The 10,020-nt window shown below is 39.4% G+C and overlaps 1 pseudogene; it reads right to left on the bottom strand.

Moving 5' to 3' along the window:
• Positions 1-4,407: 4,407 nt before the first annotated feature.
• On the bottom strand, positions 4,408-5,142 carry LOC119509981 (annotated as a pseudogene).
• Between the last annotated feature and the right edge of the window lie 4,878 nt (positions 5,143-10,020).

Below are 10,020 nucleotides of genomic sequence, written 5' to 3'. Positions count from 1 at the left end.
CGCATCCCATAGGTTTTGGTATGTTGTGTTCTCATTTTCATTCGTCTCTATATATTTAGCAATTTCTCTTGCTATTTCTTCTTTAACCCACTGATTGTTTAGGAGTGTGTTGTTTAACCTCCAGGTATTTGTGAATTTTCTAAGTCTCTGATGGTTATTGACTTCTAATTGTATTCCATTGTGGTCAGAGAATGTGCTTTGAATAATTTCAATCTTTTTAAATTTATTGAGGCTTGTTTTATGTCCCAGCATATGATCTATTCTGGAGAAAGTTCCGTGAGCACTAGAAAAGTATGTGTATCCTGTTGATTTGGGATGTAATGTCCTGTAGATGTCTGTTAAATCTAATTCATTTATCAGATTGTTTAGGTTTTCAATTTCCTTATTGGTCTTCTGTCTGGTTGATCTATCTATAGGAGAGAGTGATGTGTTGAAGTCTCCCACAATTATTGTGGAAACATCAATTGCTTCCTTTAGTTTTGCCAATGTTTCTCTCATGTATTTTGTGGCACCTTGATTGGGTGCATAGACATTTACGATTGTTATTTCTTCTTGCTGAATTGCCCCTTTTATTAGTATGTAGTGGCCTTCTTTGTCTCTCAAAACATCCCTGCATTTGAAGTCTATTTTATCTGAGATTAATATTGCTACACCTGCTTTCTTTTGGCTGTAGCTTGCATGAAATATTTTTTTCCATCCTTTCACTTTCAGTTTCTTTGTGTCCCTGTGTCTAAGATGAGTCTCTTGTATGCAACATATTGATGGTTCATTTTTTTTTATCCATTCTGCGAATCTATATCTTTTAATTGGGGAGTTTAATCCATTTACATTCAACGTTAAAACCGTGAAGGCATTTCTTGAATCGGCCATCTTATCCTTTGGATTATGTTTGCCATATTTTTCCCTCTCTCTATTAATATCCTTTATTGTACCCATACCGAATCTCTTTAGTACTGAACCTTTCTCCAAGTCTCTCTGTCCTGTCTTTGTTTCTCTGTCTGTAGGGCTCCCTTTAGTATCTCCAGTAGGGCAGGTCTCTTGTTAGCAAATTCTCTCAGCATTTCTTTGTCTGTGAAAAATTTAAGCTCTCCCTCAAATTTGAAGGAGAGCTTTGCTGGATAAAGTATTCTTGGCTGGAAATTCCTCTCACTCAGAATTTTAAATATATCGTGCCACTGCCTTCTCGCCTCCATGGTGGCTGCTGAGTAGTCACTACTTAGTCTTATGCTGTTTCCTTTGTATGTGGTGAATTGCTTTTCTCTTGCTGCTTTCAGAACTTGCTCCTTCTCTTCTATGTTTGACAGTGTGATCAGTATATGTCTCGGAGTGGGTTTTTTTGGATTTATTCTATTTGGAGTTCGCTGAGCATTTATGATTTGTGTATTTATGTTGTTTAGAAGATTTGGGAAGTTTTCCCCAACAATTTCTTTGAATACTCTTCCTAGACCTTTACCCTTTTCTTCCCCTTCTGGGACACCAATGAGTCTTATATTCGGACGTTTCATATTATCTATCATATCCCTGAGGTCCATTTCGAGTTTTTCAATTTTTTTCCCCATTCTTTCTTTTATGTTTTCATTTTCCATTCTGTCATCTTCCAGGTCACTGATTCGTTGTTCAACTTCCTCTAGTCTTGTACTATGAGTGTCCAGAATCTTTTTAATTTGGTCAACAGTTTCTTTAATTTCCATAAGATCATCCATTTTTTTATTTAGTCTTGCAATGTCTTCTTTATGCTCTTCTAGGGTCTTCTTGATTTCCTTCATATCCCGTACTAGGGTCTCATTGTTCATCTTTAGTTCTTTGAGTAGCTGCTCTAGGTGTGTCTCTTCTGGTCTTTTGATTTGGGTGCTTGGGCTTGGGTTATCCATGTCGTCTGGTTTTTTCATATGCTTTATAATTTTCTGTTGTTTTTGGCCTCGTGGCATTTGCTGACCTTGATAGGGTTCTTTTAGGGTTTGTAGACCAGTTGAAGTCCTTATCTCTAATTTATCAGATCTACAGCTTCGTGGAGTACACTTTCTCTAACTAACCAGCAGGTGGCGTCCACGAGACACCTGTTCTCCACAAGCCAGATCTCCCCTGCTTAGCCTTTTTGGTGAGTGGGGGAGTGAGTCTTGTGGGGCCCAATTGGTGTACCAAGCTTGCGTGTGTAGTTGGTGTTGCCTGCCCTGTATGTGGGGCGTGTTTCTGGGCAGTCGGGGAGGGGGGGTGGCCCTAACAATCAAATCTCCCTGATGATCCTAGAGTTTTAAAGCTACTGCAATAGTCTAATCCTTCAGTTCAGTCCTGCCACAGTTTGTCTCTGCCACTGACCCACAAGTCTTTGGTATTGGCGTATGGCTCCTGAGACTTGCAAGTGGGCCCCTCTTCCAGGCTGTGCACCCCGGGTCCTCTGTTGAGGGATGACTGTGCTATGTCGCAGGTGAGTGCCGTCCCCCCAGGGCAGTTCTGGGCTGCTGGGCTGTGTTGGGAGGCTCCCAGTCTGCTCAAATGATGGCTGAATGGGGCTCTGTTAATTCACACTGCTCCCCCTTCCCAGCTCTGGGACATTCAGCTGAGGTTGCAGGGAAGGCTAATGTCCACGCCCAGTTTTGTGGTGTGTGCCTGTTATTTGAAGCACTTCCGTCACACTGGGTTGTCTGGGGCAGCTCTGGGCTATGGGGCTGGCGATGGGCAGGAGTGTTTCTTGTCCACCAGGATGGTGGCTGTGAGCGGACACCCCCCTTTTCTTGGGAAGTTGTGTTGTTTAGTGAATTTTCTCAGCCACTGGATTATTGCCTTTTGTCTCAGAGCTCTCTTAGTTCTGCTCTTGACTTGACGTGCCCAAATTTCAATTCTTTGAAGCTTTCTGTATTGAGCTTCTTAGAGTAATTGTTTTAGAAAAAGCAAAAAGGATTTAAAAAAAAAAAAAAAAAAAAAAAAAAAAAAAAAAAAAAAAAACGGCCCTCCTCAGAGATCTAATGGGTTATTGAAATGCTAATAGACAAAGCAACCAGGGCCATTAAGGAAAAGTGCCCAGGGCAGAGAGATCAGCCTTGCTTCGGGATTTGCATATGCGCCTCAAGGCCTGATCTCCGCCCTTCCCCTTTCTGTGTTCACCAGAACTCCAAAAATCCTCTGCTTTTATTTTGGAGTTTTTCGTGTTGTTTTTTTTCTATGCCTGTCTCCTCTCTGCTGGGCTGGCTGCTCTCAGAGTCTCTGGTGTCTGGCCTCAGTCTATCTATGGTTGGAGTTTGAATCAGTAGAATGAGTTTCCGGTAAGAGCAGCCACTGCAATTCTCCCTTCTCCTTCCTGGAGCTGACAGCCCCTCCTCCCCCGGGACTGAGCCTGGCAGGGAGGGGCGCGGGTCCCCTGGCCGCAAAAACTTACAGATTTCGCTGATCTCAGCAGTTCCACGTTTTCATGAGTGTTGTATGAAGTATGCCCAAAGACAGATTGCTCTGTGGTGTCCAGTCCACGCAGTTCCTGGCTTTTTACCTACTTTCCTGGAGGAGTAACTAAAACATACAGCTCACCAGTCTGCCATCTTGCCCCGCCTCCCTAATTAACTTTTATGGCACATACATGTCAGGCAAGAATCAAAAAAAATCATAAAAGGAAAACACTAAAAAATTAAATACCTGGATTTTGTTTTGCTTTGTTTTTTAAGCACTTCACATTGATATATGTGAAGTAAAGGATATCAAGCAACTCATTCTTACTGCATTGTTACCCGTAAATTTGTTCTTAGGTTGCCTAAAATATTTAAATACATATAAAATGAATGTAGCAGAAATAATGAAAGCAAACAGCAGGTAACTTTACAAATAATGGAATGTGAACTATTTCTGCCCTTCACTAGAGTAAGCTGGGGCACAACTTTGTCTTAAGGAACACTTCTGCAACTGTAATCAGAGGTTGCATGTTGAGATTGTGTATTCCACGGATACACATGGTTCAACGTGTAGTATCCATGGAACATCTATTTCTGCCACAGCCTTGAAAGTGCTCCAAACCTTAAAGTACTCATGATAACTACACTTGTGACTGGAAACAATTATCCCTTTTATCCTCCACCAGGACAAACCAATATGCAGGCAGTTTTCTTTGCTTAGACATGGCAGCAGTTTTAACACTGGCCCTTGAAAAGCCAAAAGTGCTATGCCAGACATTTATAACTTGTATAAAAATTCCACATCCACATATTGGCCACCTCAAGATGAAAACAGATAACTCTCTAAAAGTTAACTGGCTCTACACTCCTAATATTAAACATAAAAACCACATGGGAAATACAGAAATTCAAATAGAAATAATAAAAATGTCTCATAACTCATTAAAAAAAACTAATTGTGGGCCAGCATGGATGAAGAATAGTCTACTGTGTAAATTTTAGAATGAGGCAACAAAATTTGGAATACTGGTTAAATTTCCCCTCCTTTTTCTTCTTCAGCTTCATCTCCTCGGGTAGCCAATGTCCACGATGTCAAGTTGTCTCTTAGTAATTGCATTATTAGCATGCTGTGTTTGTATGACTCTTCATTTAATGTATCAAGTTCAGCAATGGCTGCATCAAAAGCTGTTTTTTTGCTAGAGAGCAGACTTCCTCAGGGGAGTTCAGAATCTCATAATAGAACACAGGGAAGTTAAGGGCTAGATACAATCTGATAGGATGCATTGGTTGCATTTCCTTTTTGCTGATTTCAAATGCTTCTTGGTGTGCTTGTTGTGACTGATCACAATCCCTTTCTTGTCATCACCAGCAGCAATCTTGGCCAAGTAGCCATAGTATTCTTTTATTTTCAAATAGAAGACTTTGTTCTCTGCATGTGAGGCATTGGGGATCAAGAATTTTCCAAAAGAGACAGTTCATCATTGCAGATATCTCTTAGCTTGATCTCAGTTTTCTCTCTGTATTCTCAGCCATCTGCTGTTTTTTCTTCAGCACCTTCCATCTTTTGCTCAATACTTGAGATGACCCTCCAAGATGACCTACGAGCTTCTACAACATTTTCATAAGCAGCTGAGAGAAGATTCCTCTACTCAGTGGATAATTCAGCTCCTTGCTTGGTTACAGACTTCATGTAGGCTGCCATGTCATCATATTGCTTAGCCTGCTTGGCCAGTTTGGCCTTCTGCACCAGCTCATTTTTATCCATGACTGGATGTTCTGTGTCTGGAGTAGGAGACAGCAAATGGATGGGGCTCCGAAGTCTCTCCAACTTGATTTTTTATGAGGGTGCAAAGTACATAGAGTGGAGAAAGAATAGCCTTTTTCTGTATAGACTATATATATCCACATGCAGAAGAATGAAGTTAGACCCATATCTCACATGATATAGAAAAATCAATGCAAAATGGATCAGAGACCCATATATAAGAACTAAAAATATGAAACTCTTAAGAGATAACTTAGGGACAAATCTTCATGACATGGGATGTGGCAATGCATTCTTAGATGACACCAAAGTCATGATCAACAAGAGAAATAATAGATAAATTTTATTTTTATCAAAAATAAAAACTTTGGGGATTGAAGGAAATTATCAAGAAGGTGAAAAGACAACCTTCTGAATGGGAGAAAACAATGTCAAACTGTATATTGAATAAGGGATTGATATCCAGGATATATAAATAACTTTTACATTGCAACAGCAAAGGACAAGCAATCCAGTTAAAAATGGGCAAAGGGCTTGAATAGCCATTTCTCCAAAGAGATAGACAAATGTCTAACAGCCACATCAAAAGATGTTCAGCATCCTTAACCATTAGGGAAATGCAAAGCAAAACTACAATGAGATACCACTTCACCCCCACAAGTATGGCTATTATTTTTAAAACAGAGAATAACAAGTACTGGAGAGGATATGGAGAAATTGTAACTCTAGTGCATTGTTAGTGGGAATGTAAAATGGTGCAGCCACTGTGGACAGCACTATGGCTGCTTCTCAAAAAGGTAAACATTGAATTACCAAATGACTTGGCAATCTGTTATAAGTATATGCCCAAAGAGAGTGAAAATGGTTGCAAACAGATACATCTACATCAGTGTTTATAGCAGCATTATACACAATAGCCAAAAGGGGGAAACAACCCAAGTGTCCATCAACAATGAATAGATAAACAGAATGTGGTGCATACACACAAGGGACTATTATTCAACTACAACAAAGAAGGAAGTTGTGAGACATGCTGCAACATGGAAGAACCTTCAAAATATTATGCTTAGTCAGAAGAAGAAGGTGACATAGAGAGGAGTGGAAGCTAGTTTGTTCTGCTGACACAACTAATAAACAACCAGGAACAACTAGTAAATAATCTGGAATAACTGTGGGGGAAGAAATGTGAATGTCCACTCATCATACACCAACCTGAATTGGGAGGAATGCCCGAGATCACAGCATAAAATCTGTAAGTAAAAACTGTGGATCCAAGCTGGGAGCCACCTCCCCCGATGGCCCAAACTGCAAAGCTTCATGGTGCTAGAGAGCAGCACTCTCCAAGCAAGCAAATACAGCTCAGCTGAGCTCCAACTGGGGTTTTCATTAGCAAATGTGGACTGCTCAATACAAGATATGAATCCCTAACAAGCAGCCATAGACTTTTGGTGACAACTGACCTTGGAGAGCCAGAGGGTGGCTGCAAACTGGCCCTGAAGGGGGATTTCTGTCCCTTTTTTGGCTCAGCAGAAAATGCCTTAGCCATTTTCAGTTCCCAGCACTCTGACCCAGACAAGGGTGGAGATAGCACAGACAGAGAGACTGTTCAAATGTGAATGACCTCTCCCTAGGGGTTGTATCTTCCCTAAGAGGAAGAAGGTTGTGCCAAGCTCTACTACCCGCCTTCCATTCAGAACCAGACCCCAGAGCCTGGGGGAAAACAGCCACAGGCCACACCTCCTTACACCAGTCTGGAGAGACAGGCTGACAGGTGCCACCTGCTGGGCAGAAAAGCGCAGTGACTTGAGTCCTCACAGGGTGTACCAATCTTCTAAGACACCCTCAGGGAAACTGGCTATTATTCCCTCCTTCCAAGACCTGAGCCTGTTCTGGTCTGGGAAAACCTCATTGGAGTAACCAAGGAAACCAGATGCCCTGACAACAGAAAACCACAACCTACACTAAGAAAAATGAAGTTATGACCCAGTCAAAGGAACAAACTTACAATTCAACTGAGATACAGGAATTTAAACAACTAATCCTAAATCAATTCAAAAAGTTTAGGGAAGATATGGCAAAAGAGATGAAGCATATAATGAAAACACTGGGCGTACATAAGGCAGAAATTGAAAGTTCAAAGAAACAATTGGCAGAATCTATGGAATTGAAAGGCACAACACACGAGATGAAAGACACAATGGAGACGTACAGCAGCAGATCTCAAGAGGCAGAAGAAAACACTCAAGAACCGGAGAACAAGGCACCTGAAAGCCTACACACAAAACAAGAGATAGAGAAAAGAATACAAAAATATGAGCAACATCTCCAGGAACTTAAGGACAAAATGAAGTACACATAAATATGTGTCATTTGTGTCCCAGAAGGAGAAGAGAAGGGAAAAAGGGCCGAAGCAATAATAGAGGATAATTTCAAGTTTCTGTTTTTATTGATTGCTTGTCTTCCTGGTTGTGTTTTGTTTTTGCTGTTTTTGATGCCAGCCGTTGTGAATTTTATATTGTTGATTTGTAGATTTGTTGTATTCCTTTAAATATTATTGAATTCTTTCTAATTTAATTACTTACAATTAATTGGGTTACTTTGCATCTTGTTTTTAAACTTGGTTCAGAAAGGTCTAGGTCTAATTTTTCCCCACTGTTTTTTTTCTTGAGACTGTGGAATTTATTTCCAGTGCATATTTGCTTTTCTATTAAAATATTTGAATATTTTCTAGTTCATATTTGCTTTTCTGGATTACATTTGACAAATTTGTTTACTGCCACCCAGAGTATTCTTTTCCACCATCCCTGCGCATTCCATACAAATTCTTCTAGTGGGTTGATAGCTTATCTTTTCCTCTAGATGGAAAGCTCCTTGGGGGCAGGGATGATCTGCAATTCCAGATGAACTCATCTATCTGAGTCCATGTCTTTCACAGTGCCTTTTTCATCAGCTTATTTGCATGAGCCATACCACTTAATTTTTTTGTTTTTTTCCTTGCAATTTTATTGAGATATAGTCACATAGCATACAGTCATCCAAAGTATACGATCAATTGTTCACAGAATCATCATATAATTGTGCATTTATCACCACAATAAATTTTTGAACATTTTCATTACTCCAAAAAAGTAATAAAAATTACAAATGGGAATAAAAATAAAAGTAAAAATGAACACCAAAACATTACATCCACCTATTATTTATTTACTTTTCTGTCCCCATTTTTCTACTCATCTGTCCACACACTGGATAAAGGAAGTGAGTCCCCCACTATTAATTTATACTACTCTGTTGATTCATCCTGATGCCACATGCATTTCAATTTTTTTTCTCACTGCACTGGTGGAAACATGAATCATTATCATCCCTTTGTAAAATTGTTTTCCTTACACTATTTATATGGAGTCTTTCCCCCCATTTTGGGTAGGTGCCTCTTACACAGCATAGATACTTCACAAAAACATGAGTTACCTCTCTACAGATCTCCAGAGCTCTCTCGTGTGGCTTCTTAATACTCTGTTCCGTAAAATCTAGCCACACGGGCTTCTTCAAGTGTTACTCTCTGTCTGTCTCCTCAACCCAGTGAGACTTCTGGACTCTTTTTGCATTTCCCCTCACTGAACTGTGGCTTGGAACTTGCCTCCAAGACAGCAAGGTGAAACCTTCTTTCCAGGCAGTGAGCTGGCGCTCACTTCGTTTCTATTTTCTCAGGCATGACATTCCTGTTTGACCTTTGGCCCATATCTGTAAACCATTGTTTCATACATTTTGTCTGGTTTTCAGTTGTTCAAGTTAGTTCCTGCTACTACATCTTGACCAGAAGTGAAACTTCCTCCTTTTTAAAAAATTCTGGTAACTTCTATGAAAATTAGTTTGAGAGTCCATAACCCCAAATCATATGCACATGATAACATTTTTTCTTTCTTGCAAATCCCTGAACTGTTTATTTTTCTTGCTTTATTGAACTGACTAGGATGACAAAGTTTTGTTCAGAGGCAGAATGTTGGAGCAGACTTGACTTGTTTCCACTCTCACAGTTTCAGAATTTCACTATTAAATATATTTGCTGTCATTTTTTTTTTTTGGTAGATACTTTTGAAAATTAAAATCCTTTTATTCTATTTCTAACTGCCAGAAGGTATTTTATGAATGCAATTAAATTTTATCAAAATATTGTTCTAAATCCATTTAGATGACCACATGATCTTTCTGGTGAACAACGTTATTTTCTAACATTAAACCAATCATACTCTACCTGTATTAATCCAACTTTGCTGTTGTGTGTTATTCTTTTTATGTATTTTAGGTATGCCATGGAATATTTATATCTGTTCATAGCCATATTTGTCTAAATTTTGACTGTTCTAAAATTAATTTGGAAAATATTCTTTTTCCTATTCCCTTAAAATTGTGGGTATGAAAGTATTAATTTCTTTCTTAAATGTTTGGTAAGCTTTGCCTTGGAAACTATCTTGGCCTGGAGTTTTCTTTGAAGAATTCTTAAAGAACTGACTCAATATTTTCAATGGTTATAGGTTTATTCAAGTTATGCATATATTCCAAGTTGCGTTTTGGTATTTTACACATTTCTAGGCATTTTTACATTTCATAGACATTTTCAAATTTATTTTGATTCAAGCACTCATAATATCCTGATATCTTTATTATAGTTTAAATTTTTCCTATTTTTATTTTTTAATATGCAATTTACTTTCATCAAATCGCACAAATCTTAAATGTAGAGTATTAGCAAGTGTTAAAACCAAGGGAAGGTGCGCGGCCTCTTTGCTTGCAGGGCGGCGGGGTGGCCTCTTCTCCACGCGCCGCTGGCGGCTCCGAGGTCCCTGCTGGGCTGTGGGGTGCTCAGGTCGCTCCAGG

This window comes from Choloepus didactylus, chromosome 15 (assembly GCF_015220235.1).
Source record: "Choloepus didactylus isolate mChoDid1 chromosome 15, mChoDid1.pri, whole genome shotgun sequence".
In the NCBI taxonomy this organism is placed as follows: Eukaryota; Metazoa; Chordata; class Mammalia; order Pilosa; family Megalonychidae; genus Choloepus; species Choloepus didactylus.
This window is presented reverse-complemented; position numbering and strand designations above follow the sequence as displayed.